The 26,215-nt window shown below is 39.4% G+C and overlaps 1 protein-coding gene and 1 pseudogene across 1 annotated transcript in view; one reads left to right on the forward strand and one right to left on the reverse strand.

Moving 5' to 3' along the window:
• Positions 1–26,215, forward strand: part of NTRK2 (neurotrophic receptor tyrosine kinase 2) — a 310,504-nt gene that overhangs the window by 91,793 nt on the left and 192,496 nt on the right. The gene's annotated exons all lie outside the window — the stretch shown is intronic.
• Positions 20,820–20,938, reverse strand: LOC111746744 (annotated as a pseudogene).

The following is a 26,215-nucleotide window of genomic DNA, read 5'->3' on the forward strand; positions in this document are numbered from 1 at the left end:
TAATTGACATTCACATATGATGACAAAAGTGTCCAATATCCAATATAAATCCAAATACTAAAACACCAGCCGAGTTATTAACATTTTAATTTAGATCGATTGGGAAAAATAAGCCCTTTGGGGTTTTATTCATATCTTGAGTATTTTTTTCCTTCTTATAATTTAGTTACTTTGAGAACTGAACATTTACAAAATGTTTCTGGCAATCCCATTTCTACAGTAGAATCCATTTTCTCTGGGAGGTTGGAGAAGTCCAGAGAGTCATAAATCCTCTTTAATTTGGATTTGTGTATTTCACGAGAGAAGGCCCCTTCTTAATCCTCTCATTGTATTTCTCCTGAGACCTATAAACGCATGATGTTAGCAGAGATTTGAAAATGCAAGTCACATCACAGAAGTTTTAGAAAGGATCATCCCCACTTTCTCCACCTCTACCCCCTATTTAAACAACGGGAATGGTAAATCCAAAAACAAAATCATGCTCCACAGCTCAAAACCAGTCATTTCTAGGAGTAGGTAGGCTGCACCAGTATATCTATCTTTACCATCCACACTGGTTAGACAGCTGGGAATCTGTGCTCTGAATCTGATGAGCGTATTCACCAATTCATTAAATGTTTGTGAAGAGCCTGCTATATGTATACATGGAGGAAGGAATGTGGTTATGATGCTAAGTTTGGACTGTAGCAGCCCGTGCAGTTAAGTGGCTTCTGTGTGAATCAAAGGCCAACATCACTCATTTTCTAGAAGAGAGACAGGGGGATCGCTGTGGGGCTTCGGAGAGAAAGATTACTTCTGGCTCATGCCATCAAGATGCATTCATAGAAGAATTGGTTTCCAGTTGGGCCTCCAAAATACTTTCTATAAAACATTCCAGTTTGAGAAATTCCTAATTACATAATGTTCATGGTGTATGCTTTTTGATTGTGTATTGTGCCTTATGTTTTCCTATGACATTTTAATTCAGTGTTTAATAACAAAATACATTAAAAATTATCATTGGAAAACATTCGCTGTTGGACTAACTATTCTTAAACATCAATTTTGAGACTCAGGGACAGGTAATCATTGTAGACAAAGGACGAACTGGTGTTTCTTTCATTCTCAGCCAAATTGGTGACTGACACACACGCACCATGCTATCAGAATCTCTCTCCTGGCAGTGTGCACCAGAATTTATTGCGACTTTGGTGTGAAAGGAACTGAGAAATCTTTTAGAAAAATGACCCGGGAGTTCCAAAAGTCATGCATGTCTTTGTACAAAACCATGGAAACTAGAGCACATTGAGTCACAGTATGAACCTCCAGTACCTTTCATTGTTCCCTGCCAATCCCATCTCATCTAAGTGTCTCAGACTCCCAAGTCCCCTGGGAATTATCAAGTTGGTAACATGTAAGTCTTCCTTAAAAATCTCTACTACCACCACAACAACTACTACTATTTATCAAGCATTTGCTTTGTTCTAAGCATGTTTCTGTACTTTACTTGTATCATCTCATTTAATACCTTCAACAACCCATGAGTTAGATGAGGAAGTACAGATGAGGAAAGAGGCAAAGTAACTTGCCCGGTGTCCCATATGTATACGTGGTGAGTAGTGATACCAGGATCCAAATTGGGGCAGATATCAGTTACGCTTTTTCAGTGATGTTCAAGATTATTATTTCTTTCAGTTATTCTTTCTTTTATTTCCCCTTAGGTTATTTTGATCCATCTGTCTCTGCTTCTGGTTTCTTTTTCTGTTTTTCTCCAAAACAGGATATGTTATTTTCTTTATCTTTACAGGCTAATCCTTTTATCATTTCGCCTAATAATATTGAACCAAAAAAAAAAAAAAAAAAAAAGAAATCTGAGAAGAAAGGTGCTATCTCAAAACTAAAAAAGGGGAAACAGGAGAAAAGTTTATTTTTGAGAAAGCTCTGATGTTGCACATGTTTGAATTACAGACTTCCAGCTCCCAGAGACGGTTCCATGTCTGAGAATGCAAATACCTTGTCTGCTTTAAGGAACTGTGGACATGTCAGGGTGCAGGTGGCGGCTCTCCAATAAGGAGTTGTGGGCTTCTTGAATACTAATGCCATTCTCGATACTAATCTCTTTTATTGACATTTCATTGCCTTTGAATCAAGAAAGAAGCAACTCTATTTCCATGCTGGTCAGATTTCTGGAAGCCTAAAATGATACTACCAAAAACAATGCATATTCACAATGACTAGGTACAAAACGATCTCATATATAATGACAGAGACAACTGAATGGGGCCAGATCAGGAGTCTCAGGGCCCAGGGGACATGGCTCCTAGACTAAGCTATTCACTGGCTCTTCTGCAGAATTAGGATGATGTGAACAGATCTCTGTTATTTGGGTGCTGGGTCATGGTGGAATGCTGCTGCGTAAGCAGTGATGACTATGGCTGGCCATGTCTTAATATACTCTATGTTCTTTCCTCATCTCATCTCGAAAGTGAAAAGTTAGGCAAAACACTGGACTTCCAATTCTAGTGACCACCATTTATTAGCTTTGTCACCTTTGGTGAATTTCTTAACCTCTCAAAGCCTCTGTTTACTTAATTGCAAAAAATGGTATAATAATTACCCTACATTGTAGAGCTGTTGTGAGACTTAAATAAAAGAATATCTATAAAGTCTTAAGTGTGGTGGACAGTGTCCAGAGGGTCGGTGGTCTAGCTCGCTTGTGATGTGAAGCCAGATTTCTTGGGTCAGAACCTAAGCTCCAGCACTTACCAGCTCTGTGACTTTGGCTGTATTACTAAATCTGTCTTTTTATCATTTTTCTCCTCTCTAAAAGGGAATTATCATAATACTACTTACAGGGCTGTTATGAAGGTTAAATAAATTAACACATATGAAGCACTTAAAAAAGAGCTTGGCATATCGTTAATACCATGTATTAGTTACTATTATTGTACGTAGTAAGCATAAGAATAACATTCAACAAGTATCGTTTATTATTATTTATTTTAAATGTTATAATATAATACTATCTTTGGGAATTAAATATTTAATAGAGACCAGTTGTAATATACTTAGTAGGAAAATGAAAATAAAATCTTAGAAAATTGAGAAGATGGGAAGAAATGAAAATTAAATTAACAAAATATAAATTTGGCAGATGCTAATCAGATTCATTGAGGCCATCTGCCATTTTTCAGACTTTTGGTTGAGTGTCTATTGTATGTGTTGGAGCTGTAGAGAGTGATGGTCATCCTTCAGAAGTGTTTACTGTCTGTATTTGATGAAAAGCCAGTCATAGAGAGCAATGTGATATGCTCTGTTATCAGTGTCTGTTGTAGAGCTCAGATGGAGGCTCTGCTGCTCTAGCCTCAGAGCCCCAAGGCTGGTTTTATGTAGAAGAAAGCACTTGAGCTTGGCTGTTGAAAGTGAGTCCCCTAGGCAGAGAAGTGGCAAAGAGAACTCTGCAGAGATTTGAGTATGTGGAATGAGGGCAGGGTGGATGTTCTGTGGGAATAGCATCTTGTGTGCCTGAGACACAAGAAGCATGAGGACAGAGAAGTGTCAAATAATATCCAAGAAGACCTATCAAGGGCAAATGACAGAGAGGAAGAGGGAGATCAGAGTAGTCTGGGATGGATTTGTTCCTGCAAGGCACCTGGAGAGGGGCTTTGTTAGCTTCATGCCATACTGTGAGTTGAGTATAGGGCTCTGCTTCTCCCCAGAACAGTTGTGTGTTTCCCACCAATGAGAAACAAGGAATTAGAACATAGGCCAGAGACATCAGTTGAGAAGCCATAGCCTAACTCCAGGTGAGAGTCTGGAGCGTGGATGAACTGCCAGAGAATGAGGAACAGAGCCTTCGAGACAACCAAAACTGAGGAGGAGGGTATGGAGAAATGGCCAGATTGAGGGTATGGAGAAATGGCCAGAGTGACGTGAATATAGCGTTAGGAAAATCAAGGGAGTAGAGACATTGAGAAGTAGAGTGTGCTCGCCAGCACCAAAGGCCACAGCTTGGTCATCTGGAAGAGGCTGGAGAAAGGCCACTGAGAACTTTTTATAAGGCTTTTGGGGTGGGTGTGTAGGGGCATTGCAGAGGAGTGGCAGGGCTGAGAGGCCAAGACCCAAGCAAAGAGAAGAAAGATTAGGTTCCAGCATGGCAGAGGCTGAGGCGTCCACCTCTTATTCACACAGGAAGGGGAGAGAAGGAGCAGGAAGGCTGGCAGGGCCACAGAGAGCAGCTGCTGCCTGTCCTCAGGTGTGGCCTGAAGGACAGCTAGGAAGACCAGCTTCAACCTGAACAGATTATGAAATTGCTGAGCTATTGGGGACCAAGCAGAAGGTGAAATGAATTTGTTATATCTGTGCCTGATCTTGATAGTTCAGAGCTGAGTGTAAGACGGCAAATGCCTTGCTGATCTGGCTCTCGGAGGCAGCTGTGTACGCATCTACCAACTGAAAGTGCTGAGACTTAGGGTTTGGTCTAGAGATGGCAAAGAAAGACAATATTCAGTTGATTGTGGATACATTTTTTCCCTGGCTATTCTAAACAGTGGTTGAAAGGAAATTGGGCTTTCTTCTTGAACATTTTGATAGGATAAATTTTACCATTTCCCACCAAGATGTAAGGATGAAGATTCCTGGTTTGCACAAGGGCTAGGGAAGTTGAATAGAACATAAAAAGACTACATTAAAGATTTAGAAGACTACTTAATTTCCCTACCTCTGTAACAGAGAAGTAGAGCTTGATCAATACTCTCAAGGTCACTGTCGATATTTGCTATGTCAGCTAATCTTTTTTAGAGTTTTGAAAACCATCCCATGCTTCCACTCTGATAGATTTGCATAGATTCAGTGCAGAGAGTTATGGTTTTGAATGTGGAACCAATAACACGTCAAAGGAGGGAGTTGTAGGTAGTAATGGTGGGGATGTGAAGGGACATCTACAGTAAAGTTTCTAAGAATTGAAAGACTAATTTAATTCAAGATAAACTCGAGAGAGAAATCCCCCTTATGAATTGCCAATTTGCACTGATAAGGCAATTGTCACTAAAATGAACCCTGGCTATTCTGTGGTTTTATTAATCGATGTATTTTTCTCTTCAATTATTTCTTTATCATATTTTAGTTAGCTCTTTTCAAATGTAACATTGCCCCCTTGAGATTTGCCTGGTAGTGTCATATCACATTTTGTTGATGTCGTTTAGTATTTATTGGCTAAATTGAGCCTTTTAGAATAAAGGGTTTCTAATTTACTAATGTTAGAGAAATGTGCGCATATTTTTTTTACCTCTTCTGCTGACCAGAATGAGTTTAATTTAGTCTTGGCATCTTATAAAAAGAGTTTTGATAATTGCACAACCCAAGATTCAAATGGTAAGCGGGAGATGAAAGGGAGCCTGTCTCATGACCCTGTCCCTCCAAAAGATGTGTTCCCTTTGGTCATCTTGTTATTTGAGGACTTCGACCAGACTATCCAGATTAACTTTTAAAATAACCCTAATATTTTCTTATATTTGCTTATGTCTTGATCAGCCAAAAAAGGGGAAAAAAAAGAGCCAAATAACTTACTATTCTCTCTGCGACATTTCAAAGCAAATCTGGTTTTCATGCAGATTAAAGACTGACAGAGCCAGCCCATGGTGATAATGGTCATTTTAAAAAAGTTCATTGCCAGTGAGTTTTCCTGGCTGAGGACATATCAGGGGTAAACACCCTGAAAAGTTCCGGGGAACATATGGTTTCTAGTCAAAATACCAGGCAAATGTTTTCAAATGTTTTCTTGGCCTTGGTATTTCCTCTTTATATATTGCCCTTAGAATGATGTTTTGTTATTTATTTAGGAAAAAAGAAAAGCAAGTGGAGAAATTTCTCTTTCTGTTTGGATTTTACAATACTCAAAAGTAATACCCAGGAGATTAGAATCTCATATTTTAGAGAGAAAGATTTCTTTTTTAGAATTATCTTTGAGTTTGAAAGACGTCTAAAATGCAACTCAAGCTTGAAAAATGTCTAGACTCTTTCAACATATGTAGGAACTGAGAACATGGTAAAACAACAAGAAATAGTTTAGTTTCAGATTGGGAATATATTTCTTTTAAGCTTGTCAAAGAGCAGACAGACATTTGAGGGGAAGTCTCTTTACCCTATGATTCCCCAGCCTGGAAAGTGAAAGTTATTTTTACTCCTAGTTCCCATTGTAGAACAAGAAAGAGAAAATCTGATTGTTCTTTCATTGAATGCTGCTGTATTATGCTCCTAGTTTTAAGTATGAACCATGGCAGCAATTCCACTGTGGAATAATATGAGCAGAGTTAATTATAACTGTTTAATGAGGCAGGTCTCAATTTTTAGTAGATCATGACCCATCATACATCAAAGAAGAGACACTTCACATTTTTATTCAACTGACATTTGGTTAATACACTTCAAACAAATTTTAGATATACTGAGCTGGTTCTGAAATGGACTTTGTCCTGTTCATAAAATGCTGCTAGTAAAATAAAAAATACCAATATTGTTCTTGTCATTTACTAGCTCCCTGATGCCAATTTCGGTTTATTAAAGGAACTCTCAGTTAAAAATGTCATTGGATATCTTTGAAGGTCCTTAAGTTAGTAGAAAAAGCCCTAGCCATTACCATCTGTCAAATTTAGGTTAAAATCTAAATTTTACCACCTATCTTCTTTATCACCTATCATTATCCTACCAATAATAACCACAATACTACTAATAATACCACTTGCTGAGCAATTATATTTGTTTGAACCATATAAAATGGTCGTTTTCTAGGCTTAGACAATGGTCAAATGCAGGCATTTTCACGTGCTTCGCAATGTCAGACTAATACATGTGCTAAGGCATCATACTCAGAGCTTTATAGATACCTTATTTGATTCTTTCAACACAGTTTTAAAGAAAATGTAATTATCACCATTTAGACGTGAAGAACATCTAGCCTTATCCAATGTTAAGAAAGTTGCTCAAGATCACAAATTAGGAGGTTGGAGATTTGAACTCTGAGCTATCTTTTGACCTCAGTGTCCCGTACTCTTCCTATAAAATAGATAATATATAACTCCCCTGAGCCTCCATTTCCTCTCCTGTAAACAGGGAGAGCAGAAATGTCATGAGGATTTGAGATGACATATGTGGAATGCTTCCCATGTTGTCCATCCTGTAGTTGATGCTTAATAATGTGTAGCTTTCGTCACCATCAGCATTGCCACCATCAGGGTCTATCATTTCACTCACTCAAGGGTGTGTACAAAATGTGCATGGTGAGACAATGAAAGAAGGCAGCTGATGTGTGTGTGTGTGTGTGTGTGTGTGTGTGTGTGCGTGTGTGTGTGTGTGAGTGATTACTAAGAGGTCTCTCTTTTATTCACAGTCACTTTTGCACAAACTATAGTGATTTGAGTTTAACATGTACACATGCATTTCGCCCACTTCGCTATTTTCAAAACAAAAGAGAATTGGGTGAAAATACCCTATTGAGAACAGAGGTGTCTGTGACAAATTAGCTTAATTGAAAACAACTAAAAAAAAAATCTCCCAGTTTAGGGGCGGTGGGGGGATCAAATTAACCATGGAGAATCTAAGTGGAGGATTTTTATTGATTGCCGTAGGCATGACCTAAATTGCAGTGTGAGTCATTATGAAAGTACTACTATTTCTGCTCTGCTAATTGAGAGGCGGCATTTTTCACGTGGTGAAGTTGGGGATAGTGAGTGTGGCCACCAGGAATCTTCTTTCAGCTGTGTCCCACAAATGCTGTGCTGCTTCAGGCCCATTTGTTTGCCCCAGGCATTGGTTTCCCCAGTCACAACGATGATAATTTTATGAAATAAGGTTTTGAATGTTTTTTTCCCAGAAGATGTTTGATGTGCAGCATATATGCAAGCTTATATTATACAGGTTGAGCCATTTTAATGGGAATGAATTTCTATTCATTCTTTTTCAGAGGGAGGGAAGAACAACTAACTTTCATGTTGTGGCCCACAGAAATAACTATGGAACAGGAGTCAGTGAATTTGTGGGCCAAATCTGTGTTTTCTTAATAAAGTTTTATTGGAACACAGCCACATCTATTTGTTGGTATTTTCTATGGCTGCTTTTGAGCTAAAACAGCAGAGATGAGAGTGATTACATTAGGAAGAGACCATATAAATGGCAGAGCTGGGTATCATCCTGACCTGGCCCTTTACAGAAAACTGTGCTGGCCTCTGCTGGGAGCATGGAGAGGTTTCCAATAACCCAGTTGACTCCACACAAGCTCAAGTCACCATGTTTTCATGTTTGGTGATATAAGTCCAGCAGGGAGCTTTGGAGGTCTCAGATGGTGACATGTATCTGTCAGGGAACTGAAGATATCTAGTTTGTATGTAGGCATAATTTATCCTTTGCCTGAAGCATTTGGCAGTAGATACAAACCACATGTTGGTGGGGGGGTGGGCGAGAGAGAGAGAGAGAGAGAGAGAGAGAGAGAGAGAAGTAAAAAGAGAGGGAGAGGATGCATTGTATGTATGAAAATACTAAATTGCAAGAAAGGAGATTAAGGAGAAGTTGACTAGTAATGAGGCACCTCAGAATGGCATCCTTGTCTTGCCATTGGTGTATTTGTTTATGGGACAAGGCAAAGGCTACTGATGGTTCTTTAATTTCTTCTCTGGGAAAGAGAGTAAATAGATTAAAAAAGCAGTTCAGATTGGCTAACGAAATGGCACAGCAATCTTGCTCATGAAACTAGTGTACCTTCTCGCTCTCGGGCTCACTTCTGTGATCCTTTCAGAGGCATGGGGGATGTTTGGCTGTTCCTTTGGGGTCACAAGTATGGCTGTCCTTAGGAAATTTCTGCCCTGGCTCCCCACCCATCCCCATATTATTATAACATGGGCCATCGTAAAAAGTTCCAGGTGCCACACAGATGCCACAGTGTCACTTGAAAGCTGATACTTTTCCTTAGTAGTAGTTAAGACCCTTTAGTTTAGAGTCATTCTCTCTTTCTCCCTTTCTTCTCCCTCTTTCTCCCTCACACCCTTGGAATAACAGAAATAAGCCCAAAGCTTCCCTGAATTGTGTCGCTTAGGATTGTATTGGCTGCAACAGTAAGCAAGCAAAAACAACCACTTAAACAAATAGAAGTTTATTTGTTTCACACAGCAAAAATTTCTGGATCCAAGGCTATTATGGTGGCTTAATGATCCCATAAGAGACACTCTGGCTCTTTCCACCTTTCTCTTCCATCCTTAGCAGGTAGGCATTCCCCGTGTTTGTGACCTCGTGGTCTCAAGGTGACTGCATTTCCTCCAGATGTCAAATCTACATCCTAAGTAGAAAGAAGGAAAGAAGACAATGAGGCTTTCTCTGATGAAGTTTTGCTTTTTAATTTAAGAAGAGAGTAACCCACTTCTTGGACTCTAGCTATATCTCAGTGGCCAGAATTATGTCATATGCCCACCCTTAGCTTCAGGGGATACTGGGAAATCAGGTATATTGGCTTTTCTCCCTCAAAGGTAGAAGAAGCAAGGGACTAAGAGATTGTGAGTGGATTTTGAATAACCAGCTCACAGTGTCTGGTCAGATAGAGGACCTTAGAGAGAGAGCAGTAAAGCTGTTTGAAAGATGGTGTTAATCTATGACGTCATAGGATTACAATTTATTTAGCTTTTCCGAAAGCTAAAAAAACTCTTGCTGATGCAGATCATTAATTCAGTGAGGAATTGGTTTGATGGAGTATTTGGGCATCTTCTGTGAACAAAGGAAGTACCAAATCAAGTAATGGTGGAAACAGAATGGGGTGATAGGAATCATGTTTCACCATTTTAGGGAACAAACTTTTAAATCCCTTTGGAAGAAATCTCATGAAAATAGTTGATGAATTATATAATTTTAAGTTCTTTTCTTTTGGGTAAGTCTAAATTACCCCCTACTTGCCAAAACAAGCTGGAAATATTTTATTGGCTTAATTTCAATTCCTATATGTATATGAAAGTAATAAAACTGCATTTCTTTAAGCATATTTCTTAATTTAGAGATTTCATAAATTCATGTTGGCTTTCCTTTCTCGCGTACAATAAATTAGATTCTACTGCATATCGATCATATCTTGGTAAGAATATTGAAACAGTATGAACATTCATTTATGGAGAAAGCATAGCTGAGAAAAGGTAAAGGATATAAGGAAAAGACATCAGGCAGGCGGTGCATTAATCAAAGATCGGAGAACTACAGTCTGTGGGTTAAATCTGACTCATTGTGTTTTTAACAAATAAAGTTTTATTGGAACACAGCCAGCTCATTCCTTTTTATATTGTGTGGCTCCTTTTGTGGTATAGTAGCAGAGTGAGTAGTTGTGACAGAGACTGTATGGCCCACAAATTTGAAAATATTTACCCTGTGGCCTTTCATAGGAAAAGTTTGCCAGCCCCTGCATAAGTAATCATGGGTGATTCTGTGACAGCTGAACACAGTGACTGAGCTCTGTTTCCTCTCCATGTGGAAATCAATTTAATGTTTAGATAAACATAAAATAAAATATGTGGGTACATTAGCAGAAATGCATTCACAACTCCCATACCAGAGCCATTAGGACGTTTGTTTTCCTATCAAAAACAACTGCTTCCATTTCTGTCTTTGGTTCTGCCTGTCATGAGAGATGTTCTCACCATGTTGACACCTCATTCCAGCTCCGAGTCTATAGCCAGCACAGCAACAGGGCCTCTGAATTTCCTCTTTGCTGGCCCCGTGCCCTTGAGCAAGTCACTCAAGCTTGTGGAAATTTATCTTCCTCCTTCGTGGAAATTTATCTTCCTCTTTCTCAAATGAGAGAGAGAGAGAGACTGACTGGGTGCACAGGCTACACTGGAGCTATGGTCCCCAACTTTTTTGGCACCAAGGTCCAGTGCTTCTATGAGACTCTAATGCCTGATAGTCTGAAGTGGAGCTGAGGTGGTGATGCCAGCGCTGGGGAGTGGCTGCAAATACAGATGAAGTTTTGCTCTCTAGCCAGCCTCTCACGTCCTGCTGTGTGGCCTGGTCTCTAACAGGGGTCCAGGGGTTGGGGACCCCTGGGCTACAGGGTCTCAACTTTTCTTTTCTGTACTAAAGTTCTCTGATTCAATGATGACATGGATCATTTCTTATATGAAACAAGAGGATTCTTTTTATTCACAATCTCAGCCCTGAATTGTCTTTTCCATTTGGGGTATGTGTTGACCAGGGTGTCCAGCAAAACAGATCTGTCAATTAAACATTTGCAACTCTTTTTGAACATAAAACATTAGCTATTTCAAAGGGACAAAAGCTGAGAGGTAGAGTCTACAGATAATGGAAATAGCTAATATTCATTGAACACGTTTTATGTGCCACTCTTTTAAGCACTTTATATGTATTTAATTTAATCTTATAGCTTATTTAATCTGCACAGTAGCCCCAAATTAAGTGTCGTCATTAGTTCCATTTCACAGATGAGGACAATGAGGCAAATTGCCCAAGGTCACACTAGTCACTGCACTTTCTAGCCTCAGAGCCCATCAGTCGCTCTTCTTTCTACCTCGCTGTGGGTCAGACGCAGCAGCTGCTCTCCATCTTCACAGAAATCAGAGGAGGAAACAACTAGGAGAGATTCAGTTTGGAGTTCCTAGAAATTATGGGTAATTTGGAAAATTAGAACAGGATTCTTTTCATTCACCAAAAACCTACTTTGTGCCATCAAGATCATCCTCAGAGGCACCTTTACTGGGCCTCTTAAGTCAGAGAAAAATTGTCAGGCAATAGTTGAGGCAGTACAGGTTGGAAACTGGGTCATTTTTGTGAAATCATCCCTCTTTGCCAATACCATTTTTGAATTCTTTCTCAGAATTAAAAAACAAACAAGCAAGCAAACCATGCGGAACAATCTGTGGCAGATGGTTATTTCGGCTCTAGGTGAGTTTTGTCATTATACTCTGGGACAGAGAAACTATTGCTTTGGATAATCATCTGTTATTTTAGTGAACTGCCAGCTAGGAACTGTTTTAGCTATGATGGTTTAGGTTGGGGATTTTTTTTTTTTTCCTAGAGATTAGCACATGACTGTCTCAATGTGAATTCTGTAGAATTCTAGATGTCGTGCTACTGCATATCGACCAGAAATCTAACGGTTTGGTTGGGGGTGGAAGAGGTGAGATGAAACTAGGCTGAAAGCACAAGTTAGCCTTTTTCTCCAGGTTTAGCTTCCCCTGGAAAATATAGCAAGTAACAGCCTACCGTGGTGTTCATTACCAGCACAAGTCCCTAATTAATTTATTTTATGTTAATTAAGTTTATAATTATATAGTAAAACATTTACTTTCTCCCTCAAGAAATTGACTGAATCTTCTGAAGGGGCTTTGTGACTGTAATTTAGGTGCAATTAGCCAGTTAAATTTAGTTAGGGTTTGGTTCATTTAGCTCCTACCAGAAGATTCTAGGTGGGAGGAATCCAGCGACATCTCAGAAACAAATCTGGATCTTGAGGACATATGGCTGGAGACTCTCCCCTGGCCTATGGGCAGCTAGTTCGGGTATCTAGGACAATTGCAAGTTGGAAATCTGTCAAGATGTAGTTTCGTAATTATCTATGTATATTCCTCAGTTGTGGAACTGTAGATTCCTATAACTGTGGATAAAGACAAAATCCTTTTGCCCAGAAATTCTTTGTGGTTGTGGAATTGGAACTGAAGCCGTGGAATGGTTCTCAGGCCATTGGCAGTGGCCAAACTTCAGACTCAAAGTGATATCACCAGTCAGCAGCCACCACTTCTGCATCGAAAGTCACCTTACCTGCTGAGTGTGGTGCAAGAGGGCATGAGGCCGCGCTGAGAATCTGAGAGCTGTGGTTCCATACAGCCCTCTGCACCCCTCCACGGCGTCCGCAGGGCTCTCTCATTTGGGGCCACACTTTTCCAGGACTGTGAAGATGAAATTTTTGAGCAAAGTTCCTTTCTGTGACTTTTTACTTCACAGCTCATGGCAAAGAATCTATTTAGGCCGATGATGGAAAACACAATTGAATAATTAGTTTCAGTGGCTGCTGAGCTGACAGTGGACAGGGTTGGAGTTCACTGCTCATGACTGTGCGTAGAAATCTGGGAAGCACTAAGGCATGATTATTTTAGTCAATAGTACAAGAGCATCCCAGCAACAACCCAGCGGTGGGTGTGGCAAGAGTTTATCTACTTTAAAGTCCCCTTGCTTCGTGAAACATTCGTTTCTTGGTGGATAACAGAGGTCCTTGATTTGGAAAGGAAGGTTGAGAATTTTTTGATTTTAAACTCCTGAGCTCAATTACATGACGATTTTTTTTTTTTTTTTTTTACATTTTGATGTCCTGTCATCACGATGGGAAGTGTTTTATTACTATGTGATTAATAAGGGAAATATGTACTTAAGTTGAAAAAAAATATCACATAAGTCCCTTCTGCCTTTATGTTTCATCTGTAAAATAGGAGCACTAACCTTCTCTTCACTTTGTAATAAGCAATTGATAGTCCCATTCCCAAAAGAAGTGTGTGAAATATGACTCATATATACTTGAAAAGGTGTATGGAAACCAGATTTTTATAAATTTTCCACATTTCTCTTGCTTACATTATTTAATATTTTCTGATCGGCACTTAGCTTCTATGATCTTTGTGTCCCTAGTTATAACAAAGTAACAAAGAAACATAGCAACACCGACTGAGGGAGAGAACTTCTGATAAAGTACAACGCAAATTAGGTTTTTAAAGAAGAAACCCTCTCATATTCCAATTTAGAACATAGTTTCCACTTGATGAATAAAAATAGTAATGTCAACATATATCTCCAGTCTACTGGAGAAAATAGAGAAAATTAAAAATGCGAGGACACACACATGCAGAGAAAATGAAACAGATGAGGGGGAGAGAGAGAATGAGATTGAGACATATCCCCCTCGCCAAAAGACATTAGGCCCAGAAAAACGACACAGGAAGATGAAAATTTGGGAGATGTAAAAGAAAGATACTTGGTTACATTGGCCTGGAGCAAGGCAAGCATTTGTGAAGATATATTCCAGTCTCATGAGCTTTAAGAATATCACCACTAATTGGTTCAAAGTTATAGTGCACATTTATAACGGAGTCTTAAATGGGCTCAATGAAGGGGGATGAAGGTCACGTTTTATTTATGGGCTACAGTTTATTGTCCTGAATATCTTTCTTCTTTTTTTTTTAAATAAATCATATATTTGGTAAAACAGAACTATCTTCAGTGAGAGAGATTATTCTAGTTGTATTTTTTAAAATCTACAGGGCAGTTTGGGATTTCTAAGGTTTGATACGTTGTGTAAATATTAATAGACACGATGCCGGCAACTACCCTTAGGTGAGGAGCCTGCATATAGCCTGGACGGTGTTAATTCTGGTCATCACAATATGTCAGATTTTTTTCATTTTTGTTTTAGAGTTGAGTAACTGAGGTTCAGATCTGGGGTTGGCCAGGGTTACACAGCTCAGGAGTGTCAGGGGCAGGATCCAAACTCAGATCTGTTTGGCTTCAGACTGTTTCTCGCTGTCTAAACAGCCAACCAGCAGGCATCACCATGGAAATGAATCCTTTAGCACATAATTGTCAAGGAAGATAAATATGCAGGGTGTCTGTACTTACTAAAATTCTAATTCCAATAGTAGCTGTAAGTAAAGTTTTAGAATCTTGTATAGTTAAACAGTGGATGGTAAATGACCATAATTATGAAGAATGAAAGAAAAACTAATTTATAATCCAGTCATCCTGCTATGCACATGTAATTATACTGTCTTTTTATCTATGTGACATTTAAAACTTTTTACTGCTTTCAAATAAGGCAATGCATTTGTCCATGACATGTCTTTGAATGCCTCTTGCGCTTGCGTACAGGGTGATTGCTGTTTCGAACTAAGAATGTGTGTAAGGTTACAAGGTAAACAGCCTTTCTCTTTTAATCAGTTTGACTTAGCAAAGAACTTCCTGTAAGTTTTGGAAAGTATTTCTTGAAGGAATTTTAGATGTTTGCATACATTAAATTTTCATTTAAAAAAATATCTAGAATGCATTGTTTTTCCAGTGTCTTGGTTCTGGTTCATTCTTGGCATGGCTGCTATAGTTCTTAACCAAGCTGTTATATTTGGTGTGCCATATCTGCCATGCATACTTTATTTAAAAAAGAAAGTGTGTGTGTATAAAAATAAAATGCATGCTTTTTAAAATCCAGAGTTTTCTCCATGAATAAATTGTACCAAGACCAAAGAATTATGAAAGGACTTGCTGTGTTCCAACATGAAAGAATCAAGGAATAGAGAGAATCTTTCTTGTCTTGCAGAAGGAGGTTTTGCTGGGTAAACTACTGAGGTTGGCACACATTCAGCTGCTCTAAGACATTGTTGAGGTGTTAGTAAGGATAGTGAGATGGGATGGCTTAGCAGTGTGGGCTTTTTGCAAAGTGAACTCTGAGCAAATAAAAATGTCACTAACAGCAGAGTCGTCTACTGCAGGCTTAACTTAAGTCAAGTTGGAGGTTCTTTTGGCTGCCTCAGTCTGAATGTGTATAAGCTGTGACCCTGGCGTTCACTTTGCACTTTTCAAGTTTCCAAATTGAGAATAGAATAAGCTCTCCATTTTACTGAGGCTTTTCAAAGTGGGTCACCTGCTGCTCCTAAGGGTCATGCATAGTGATTGGCTGTGGTGCCAGAATCTTGATGGTTCTGCTTGATGTGCAAACAGTACTCTTTCTGACTGTCAAACATTTCTTAATAAATAGGGATGCTTATTGGAGTTTGAGTTGGATCCACTTCTGCAGAGTCCAATCTGGGACTTTAAATCAGATCTGATCTGGGACTTTAAATTTTGCTTTACAGAGCAGTGTCAAGTAATGTTCCAGGTAGAGCAACCAAGGGCAGGATGAACCACCATTTCAACCCACATTCCCCATCACATCTCAGATTCTGTCATAGAGAGGTGCCTTTTAATTCTTTTTCTAGTGAGGTAACTTCTGAGATTTTGGAAGTCCTGTTGCTAATGGCTGTCCTGGGGAAAAAGTACCAGAGAAAAGGGAATGTTTGGATGAAAGACCTCTTTCCACCCCATGATCTTCCCTGACTTTGAGTTTAGGCACATTCACTTCTCTAGATAAAAGGCTGAATGCAAAGAAGCATGGCAGGTCCTTGAATAATGTCCTTTTGTTCAGCATTGTTTCATTATAATGTTGATTAGAAAAAAAATTTTTGATTCCCGGCTGGGGCTGCTGTCTGTGTGGAGTTTGTATAGTCACCCCACGTCTGCGTGGGTTTTCTCCAGGGAGTCCGGTCTCCTCCCATGTCCCAAAGATGTGCACACGAGGTGAATTGACGTGTCTAAATTGTCCCTGTCTGGTTGGGTGTGAGTGTGCCCTGCAGTGGAAGGGCATCCTGTGCTGGGTCCTGCCTGGTGCCCTAGGCTGCCAGGAGAGGCCCTGGTGACCCTGAGCTGTAGAAAGCAGGTTGAGAAATACTTATCTTACTTGTTTTTATTAATCTTTCTTACCTGTATGTATACCTCATGTTTTGTTTTCTTTTCCCCCAATGTTTACTATTAGAAGTATTTTGGGTCTTTATTTAGAAGTTTGGTGATGTTTTTGTGACCAGAAGTAAACCATGACAAAGATGGGCAGTGGCCACACCAACTAGACTCCTTGAAGAGCTGGCACTAAGTCCTCAGAATTCAGGCTTTGATAGTTTCATCTTGTCTGCCATAGGATGGCAGCCTACCTTCCAAAATGTCTGTTGCCAGACTGAACAAAAGCTTTGCTTTTTATCCTGCTCTTGGGAAGTTTTGGGTAATTCGTGTTTATTGTAGTTAGTTCATGGGGATTGCCAACCCTGCCTATCTTTGTTTTGCATGCTGGAATGCTTGATACTTAGCTAAGGTTTCATTATCTTGTGCACTTAGGTAATTTAAATGGAGATGAGATTTATAAGGTACCTCTATTCAAGTGAAGGTAATTTCTTTGACCCTCTGTATGCTTAATTGGAACCATTAGTAGATCTGACATCTGGGCTTCACAACAATAAGCAGGGACACAGTGCACACAAAAAGCCCCTGGTTTTTGCTTTCTTAGTAAGCATCATAAATATTAAAGATCTTCAAATTCTATTTCTGAAGTCTTGCTTGTAGTGCCTAAGGAAAATGTGGTAGTCAGGACAAGTTTTATTTTTACCTACTCTCTTCTTTCTAGGATCATCTTTAACTTGGACCCATACTTTTAGTCCTGCTCTAAGGCCCTATTACCTCACTCTCTAATAATTGTGGTCACTCTTTTTGCATGCTTGAGGTCTCCAAATGCATCAACAACAACTGCTTTTTCTTTAAGTCTCCTCCTTCTGTTCTTCTACCTTCCATCTCCTGCTTTCATCTTCACCATCATCATCAATCATCATCAACATCATCATCATCATCATCATCATCATCATCATCATCATCATCATCAGAGAGGCGCTGGCTGACCCATATCCATTTGTTTTCTCTGCTTGTTTTATGCATTATTTACTTTTCTAGAAATTTATTCCCAGATTCATTTTTTGTCTGTGTGCCATGGTGTCAGCCAAAATTGATCAGAGCCAAGCAATTTCAGTTGTTTGTATTTGAAGTTCTTGCAGGTCTTACATAGTTACAGGTAAATTGAGCAATTGGTTTTATGTCATTTGTTTCCTATTTGGACACCGTAGGTTCTAGTACTCTGGCTTTACATGATAAGAGGATTCACTGGTTAGAATATTTTGGCAAAACAAATCTAGACACAAGTCTGTATTGGCAGTACAAAAATATGCTCTTCCATAGTGAAATTTATAATGCCATGCTTATGTGTCCTGAACGTTTGAGTCACTGGTAAGCCTCTCTGGTCTGAGAATTGTGAAACAATGTCTTGAAGGAGATGTCATTTCATGCTGCAAAGAGCTACCCTATAGATTTTGCAATATTTATATGTTGAAGTAAGCCAGAGGCTAGACACACCCACAGGAGAACAATAGATTGCTTTGGATATCTCAATGCGGTTGTTATGAAAGTCTTTCGAGTATCTTAATGCCCCTCAAACCATGAACTCCATCTTTTTCTTTTTACTCCACTTACAATATTTTTATGTGATTCCACAGATAGAGGCAATGACATCAGTTTTGGATGTGCTGTCCATCCTATGTGAAGCCTCAGCACCGGTAGTGGTTGAGCCCTTGGGTTTTTGTTATCAGGCCTTGCTGATCAGATCACATCTTCCTTAGAATCATTGAATTTTCATTGTGCAATAGCTTTGGCTTTCCTTACACATTCAAGCTTTGCCAAGAACTTCGTGTTTTCTGCTTTAATTTTTAGCTCGTGAAACTAAACTTTATTTTGCATAGTCGAACCAGAGCTTTAAAAGCCTTGCTGACCATTCTCAACCATTTATTTTTAGTTTTTCTCCCCCAGCTAACAAATAGACAACAGTTTTCTTCATCCCACTCCTACAGCCACTGTCATTTTGTTCATCACAAGAATTAGAATAAATTGTTTAGCACCTAATCCCTAGGAGCTGAAAATGCTTCAGGAGGCACTTGATGGGTATCCACGTATCTAACTGTAACCTTCAATATACTTCTGAGCAAATATTGAGGTGAGCTGATTAACCCAGTTGCCAGTAAGAAACTGAAGATCTACTTTTCTTGTGTCCACCCTTCCCTTCCATTTTGGTTCCGTTGTTGAATACATCAAAGTTCTTCAATAAAGCTCAAAGTTTAGACATTACTGTTTTGAAACTTAAAAGCATTCAGTCCTGGGAATTAAGCAAGGTGGCATAGGGCATAGAAGACCTGTAGACATGTTCTTTCTGTCCTACTGTGGCTTATAGTCTGGGATGCAGGAAGCAAACAGAAGAGAAATACAAGTTTTAAAATGTATAAAAGGAAGCCAAGTGAATGGATGGAAGATGCTGTGGAAGTTATGAGACCAGTGAACCAAATACTCACAGGAGACCTCTTTTGAACTGGACCTTCAAGAATAGCTAAAATGGAAAGAGGTCTTAGGAAAAGAGATGGTGTGTGGACAAAGCTCATCCTTAAGAAGCAAAAGGGGTGTCTGAAGGATGGTTAAGCAACTTCTAGAATGAGCACAGAGAAGGATGCACCAGGACCTAAGCTTATATGTTTGGAAAATTTTGCTACAGAAGCAGGTGATACAGTCGTAAAAGATGAACTGACAATCCAGAATTTCCGAGTTTAGATTTCAGCTCTCTCACTCTATTCCCTGGTGACCTTGGACATATCACAATGGCCATGTGGGTTGAGTGAGTCCCCTGTAAAATAGAAAAGACAAAACAGCAATAGTTGGTTGGTGCAACAACTAACAGATCTTAAATGTTCCCCAAATGTGAAATTTGGGCAAGCGGTGTTTAAGCCCAGGTGCTGAAATGAGGCGGAACTGCACTTAGCTCAAGTGTAACTGTGATAGAAAGCTTTTTACACCCACTATTTTTCAGGCACCTGATGTTATGAGAACACATAGGAGTTTATTCTTTGATCTTACTTAGTAAACATTTCCCAGAAGGCTCAAAGAGCATTTGCTTTGCTCTCCAATGAAGGTGAGCCTCTTTATTGTAGGCACCATACGGTCTCCTAAGTGGCCCCATCCATGCAGACTCCCAAGATGGCATTTTTCTACTTGAACTCTCCAAATAACAGATATGGTAAGATTGGCTTTTTCAGATAGCAGCTGCATCTTTCTTCCATTCCCTTCACTTCCTTTCGACTCAGCAGTTTTCCTTTTTGCTCCAGATAAATTGCTGCTAATTTAAATATACTGCAAATCCTTGCCATTTTATGGTTGATTGCTTCTGAGTAATAAGAGGAAAATGTGTGCACGTTTGAATGTAAATAAATCTAAATGAGTCGGAAACCAATGGTAAAGAAAGCACAGCGCTTCACTGACCTTCAGCTCCCCCAGTCCCTCTCTTTGAAGAGGTCAGCGAGGAGATTCAGAATCAGCAAATAGCAGAGACTGAGTTTTAGGACACATCCGGGTTTTCTTCTCTGCTTTCAACTTCACATCATATTTCTCAGATAACATCTGCTTTATCCTTGTTCTTATTTAGCTCAGCTAATGTAAGCAGCGGTGGCAAAGTTTCTCTAAGGTTGTTTTTGATAAAGGAACTGTTCTCACAATAACTGCCATGCACCATCGGAATGCTGCAAATGCTTCAGAATGTCACTTTGTCAAAATATCTATATTTCAGGCTCTGAAGCTAGACAGCTCGTTTGGCTGCTAAACCCACAAGATGTTCAGCCATTTGTTGTGGTCTAAAAACTTTCCCCCTCACTAGGAGAAAATAATTATCTATTGTTTTATATCATTTTGTGACCCCTTTTTTGAGTTTCTCATAACACGAGAGGGCAAAAGTCATGAGCTCCTGGTAGGTAGATTGGGACCCTGATTGAATTTTACTATCAACCCCTTAGGAATATTAAGCACTGGATACATTTCCTTAGATTCAAATCTTTAAATCAAACTGATTTTTCAATATTTGATGGCGTATCTTTAGTGTATCAACAATGTTTGAAGATAAAGGGTATTGAGTGGAGGCCGACCTGCCTTCCTTGAGGTGAGGGGTGGTAGTAGCGATGGTTTGAATGCAGACTTTGCATATTGCTGATCCTTGTAACAGGCTGGCATTTTCTCACAAGGAAGATATTGCATGTATTTTTTTTTTTAGACTTTTTATTTTATTTTATTTTATTTTATTTTAGTTGAGGTAACCTTTGGTTGACCTCACAGATTGCAAGGATCTTGTCAGCTTACAATCCCTTTTTTAAAAAAATTTTTTGTGCCTACAGCACCTGGACTTCCTAGATGGTCTCCCAGCCAAGTACTAAGCAGGACCGACCCTGCTTAGCTTCCGAGATCAGATGGGATCAGGCTTGTTTAGGGTGGCATGGCTGTAGACTGCATGTGTTTTTACGGTGGCTTTACTTGTTTTTATCATATGGGCATGTGGAACTGAGGTATGCTTCTTTGAGAAGGATACATCACAAAAGGCAAAGCAGAAGGAGGTTAATGAGAGATACCCGATATCACTCTAAATAGGGGCAAATGCCGTTGCACCCTGAGTAAATGGCAGTCCAAAAGAATTGCATCTAGCAGAGCAAAACTGTTTTCCAATTGTAATATGAAAGAGCTTGGAGGAGCGTTGGAGAGAAAAATGCCAAATGGAAGCAAAGGAAGAATGGCCTGGTTCCTGCTGTAGACATTCTGACAGCAGTAAACTCTTAGGGTTCCTGTGCCGTAAACCCATTGGAAATAAGGCTTGCATTTGCAGTTCAATCTTTTTGTTATTATTATTTTTTAATCAAATGCCTTTCAAAATTGTGTGTGCAGAGAAACTAGTACATTGAGTCAAGAAATCTTTTTGTCTGGGAGTGATGCCTTCTATTTGTATCACCAAGTTTTTCCTGTTTTTGTTGGCAAACTTAACATCCCATTATTAATCTTATTGTTTCACTAGGAAGGAATTTGAGAGTCACCCTCTTCAAACCTGATGGAATAATTAAGGTGTTCAGTGGTTAATTTGGCGCGCTCGTATGATATACCATAGTGCTTCTAAACCAGTACGGCTTGTGTTTGCCTGGAGGCTAAACTTTTAGAGAATAGAAACAGATACGAAGGAGAACTAATCAGTGTCACAACATACCTTCTAAATTCTCAGTGCTTTGTGGGTGATTAAATCCATAAACTGTGTTTGGCGTCCATACCAAGAGACTTGGAAGGGCAGGAGACAGAAATGCCATGGAAGTAAGCTCCGTAGTGTTGTTGTAAATGATGATACAGATTGGTGGTGGTAATTACAGCTCTGGAGGCAGATGACACCAGCACTTGGCAGACCAGACACCAGGTTGAGGAAGATCGAGAGTCTGGAGGGCTGGGTTTAGAAGCGCCTCCCAAAGCTGAACTTGAAAACATCTTGGCGGTTTCTACCACAATGCCATCTATTTTATCACTTATGAATCTGATGAAGAGTCATGCAAATTGCACACAGAATTATATGTAATAGAATCTTCCTTGTTCCAGCTGGGTTTTCATGAGCAAGTTCAGAGAGAGTTTGTCTTCCCTGCACAGGAACATGGCAGGGTGGCCGTGGAATTTGATTTTCTGAGTTGGAATCTGAGCTCCATCGCACACCAGCTGTCAGACCTTGAGCAAGCTGCTTCACTGTCTGGGCCTCAGTTTTCTCACCAGTAAAGAGGGAGCAATAATAGAACCTGTTTTATAGGGTTATTGCAAAATTAAAAGAGCTACTTTGGACAAAGAGCTTAGAAGAGAGCCTGGCACGAAGTAGATTAGCCATTATTTATTGTGGAAGTTGTTTAATTACCTTTTCCCATCTGCTGGACGATGAAGTATTGAGGTCAAGGAACTCCATTTTCTTTAATTGTGTATCATCTCTTACAGTGACTATGATTTGGTCTGTGCTCAGGAAATGTTTGCAGAGTTAATATTAAGTATTACATATATTATGTTTTATATATATTGTATGTAACATACATATAAACTATGTCTTATATACATAATATATACATGCAACATACTACATGTTGTATGCTATATATCATATGTGATATAATGCATATTACATCTCTATATATGTATGTGTCATATATATGCTGTTGTGCTTGATTAAATTTAGGCAATTAGTTAATGCGTATTACATCTCTATATATGTATGTGTCATATATATGCTGTTGTGCTTGATTAAATTTAGGCAATTAGTTAATGCGTATTACATCTCTATATATGTATGTGTCATATATATGCTGTTGTGCTTGATTAAATTTAGGCAATTAGTTAATTATAAAAGGAACTGAAATCTGTGTGTAGTTCAGTATTTCACCAATTAAATCCAGACAGTTATTAAAATTAGGCAGATAATAATAATTAAGATTTTGGGGAGATATTTGTTGTTGAGTTTTATTTTTGTCCTTATACATAAAAATTCTTCAGTGGTCATCTATATTGTTCACCGATTTCTCTTCCTTAAATTAAAGGGTTAATATCTGATACAGTCGTGGATGGAGCTGTGTGCAGAAATCCTTAATGTTTCTTTCCCATGCTTCATGTGCCATATAAAATTGGTTTTGAGTTTAAAACTAAGTTGCTCAATAATGAGATGCACATTTTCTCCCAATTTCTGTTCTGTTATTATACATTGCTTTATGTTTTAAAATGTAGTCCATGTCGTGTCTTGATTTTGATGTTTATTTATTATGTTCTTTTAAAAGCGATTGTACTTGTATGTTAATTTCCGTTGATTTTTCTTTTGAGCATGACTTATGTTTTATTTTGTGTTTCTTTTAGGTTTTGTTTTGTTTCATAAGATCCCACTGGATGGGTAGCTGAAATAAAGGCAAAGACAGAGAGAGGGGCTGTGGTGCTTGTTGGTTGATGCTGCCTTCTAAGCTGGACTCTTGGGACTGGCATTGGCTTCTCCCGGGAAGTACTGCTTATCTGGTTTTTTCTGGTAGAAATGGGCGGTGTTTGCAGGAGTGCTGCACGGAGCCTGCCGATGTCGTGAGCTGTGATTGGGGAACGCCAGTGCTGAGGCAGCTCACAGGCAGCTAAGCAGAAACTCAAGAAAACATCTTAAATTAATGCTTTCGTTTTGTTCTTACAATCGTTCAAATACGGAATTGAAATGAAATTCCATTGGATTGTGCTTGTCCTCTGAAAGATGTGCTATTTGACTCTACTGGAAATGTATTTGATTTTATTGTTTCTGTTTATTAAAGATGAACTAGAAAGTAAAAAAAATATCTAAATTTAGGGACAGGTGTAAGTGCACACTAAGCTGTAATCTCCATTTAACATATGTTTAGCATCGTCTTCTGTTGTTTAATCAGTATTGAATTCAGAAAATTTCATTTTTTCATCTACAGCACAGTCGCTGTTGTGGGGACTTGGTGATGTCACTGAGAGGTTCTTTCCTTCACTGACAATAAGGCCCAGAGTCATGCAGTCAACGCTAATGATTTCCTCAAAGTTTCCTTAATGGCAAAAAAAAAAAAAGAGAAGCTATTTGTTTGCGGTGTGGGGTGGGGGGCGTGGAGGGGGGCTGTAGATTTAGATTAAGTATAGTCAGTTTCAGAACAACTAAGAGTGAAATAAATGTATGCATATTGTGCATATATCCTTTTATTTGCCCTCTGTGATCCACCTGCTTTTTAGAAGTTTGCCCAGTGACAAGGCCACAGCATCTCATGCTGTTCCCATGACAGAACTGCAGCTTTTTTACTCTGAAAAGGCCTGTGAGCAAAATGGCTGGCCTGCTGTGAGCAGGAGATGATATTGTGAGTAGGACAGTCCCCCTACAACACACTACACTATTGCTGGGTTTTCACGGGCAGGACAGCTTTGCCTGACCCCAGCAGCACAGAGGTGGCAGAGCAAAAAAGAATATGTGCTTTATATTGCCCAGCTTCATTGCTGAGAGGGCAGCTTTACAGCTACAGAATCCTGCATCCCTGCCTTAGTCTTACCATGGTCCCCTGTCTCACTCACTTGGCCATTGCAGCGACCTTTGTTCACTTTGCTCAGTCTGCTCCAGGTAAGATCCCTGTCCCAAAGACAGGTTTGTCTGCCCCTGGCCCACCTCGCCACACACCTTTCTTGTTAGACAGCCTTCGGAGCCAGGCCTGGAGCTTTTCCTTTGACAACACGATCGGCTCTGACTGTGAAGGCATGCACGTGGAAGCCATGGCTGAATTGGAAACTTATTGACTTTTTTTTTTTTTTAATTCCTTTTTGGAAATAGTTTCTCAAATTTGGCAGTTCGGCAATAAGGATTTATAGATTTTTAACTAGTCTAACATGTTTGGAAATGTTGTTTTGAATCCCGTGTAACCAAGGCATTCATCTTAATAAACCAGGATCCATTTAGGCACCATTCGATATAAAAAGATTATCCATGATGAATATTTTGTACTCTGTCCTTTACATTAGCCACTAAATATGGTATTGCTTGATGCCGACATTCCAGAGTCCTATGGATTACAGCATTTAACTTGGCTATTCCAAACTCAGGCCCAAAAGGGGCAAAGCATAAACAGGCTCCTCTTTCTCAAAAGTTTTCTTTCCAGTAAAACATTTGAGTGTGAGAGCAGCTGGCCCTTGGTGTAGGGAGGTCCGAATATCTCTGAATTGCCATTTTCTTGTGCGTTGCTAAATGACAGTTCCTGTCACTGCTTAGATTTTGATCTTTTTCAAAGGTGTTGATTTACAACAAGGCCAGCTAATTGCAGAAACCCTGAACCCTGAAAGAAAAGTGAAATTCAAACCGTAAGCCAGGCAGAAGCAGTCAGGATGGCTGTGGTTCTTAAGTATCGGCCATTCAATTTTTTTTTTTTTAAAGCTTTTATGTTGTTCCACGGAGCCATAAAAAGGTGATGAATTGTTTAAGGACTATTTTTATAAGTTTCCCAGACCCAAAAGGGGGAAAAAGGATATTTGTACTCAACAGCTAGACGAATGGCAGGGTAGATTTTTGTTTTAAAATGGAGAGAAGTGGACAGATAAGGCAATTTAATATATCAAACAGCAGTTGACATCTCCTAGGGAACGATGAAAACAGCAGGCTGTTAGAAAATTGTTTCATATGGTTCTTGACTTCTTCGCTTTTCATTTTTTTAAAGTCTCTGAAGACCACAATGAGTAACATAGCTTCTCGTGTCTATACTCTAGACCACCCCCTTTCATTCTTTTTCTTTTAATGCCCCTACAAGAAATCTTTATCGAGCTTCCTAATGACATGCAACATGTGTTTTCGTAACATTGGAAACGGACAAGCAGCATTTTTGCTGAAATCACATCTGTCGCCCTCCAGCAAGGACATGGCATTTCAGGACCAGGCAGGTACCCTAAATGAAAGCTGTGCACTGGGTGAGTGAACACCCGCCTCTCCAGAGGGACAGCTGTCACCAAGCCCCAGCCAACTCCTGCCTCCTGGGAATGTGGGCCCAGGTTTCCAAAGCTTCTGACTCTTTAAGAGCAACTTGAAACCTGGACTTTTATGTGAAATGTCTCTATTTTTAAAAAGTTGGCTTGGTTATTTTTAAAATGTTATGTAGGCCAACAAAACAGGTCTGTGGGCTGCCAGTTTGTTACTTTTGTCTTAAAGCAAAATCATTGTTCTCTCACTGTATCCTTCTGTCTTTCCTTTGCAAAAACACTTCCC

The sequence above is a fragment of the Pteropus vampyrus genome, unplaced genomic scaffold (genome assembly GCF_000151845.1).
Source record: "Pteropus vampyrus isolate Shadow unplaced genomic scaffold, Pvam_2.0 Scaffold199, whole genome shotgun sequence".
In the NCBI taxonomy this organism is placed as follows: Eukaryota; Metazoa; Chordata; class Mammalia; order Chiroptera; family Pteropodidae; genus Pteropus; species Pteropus vampyrus.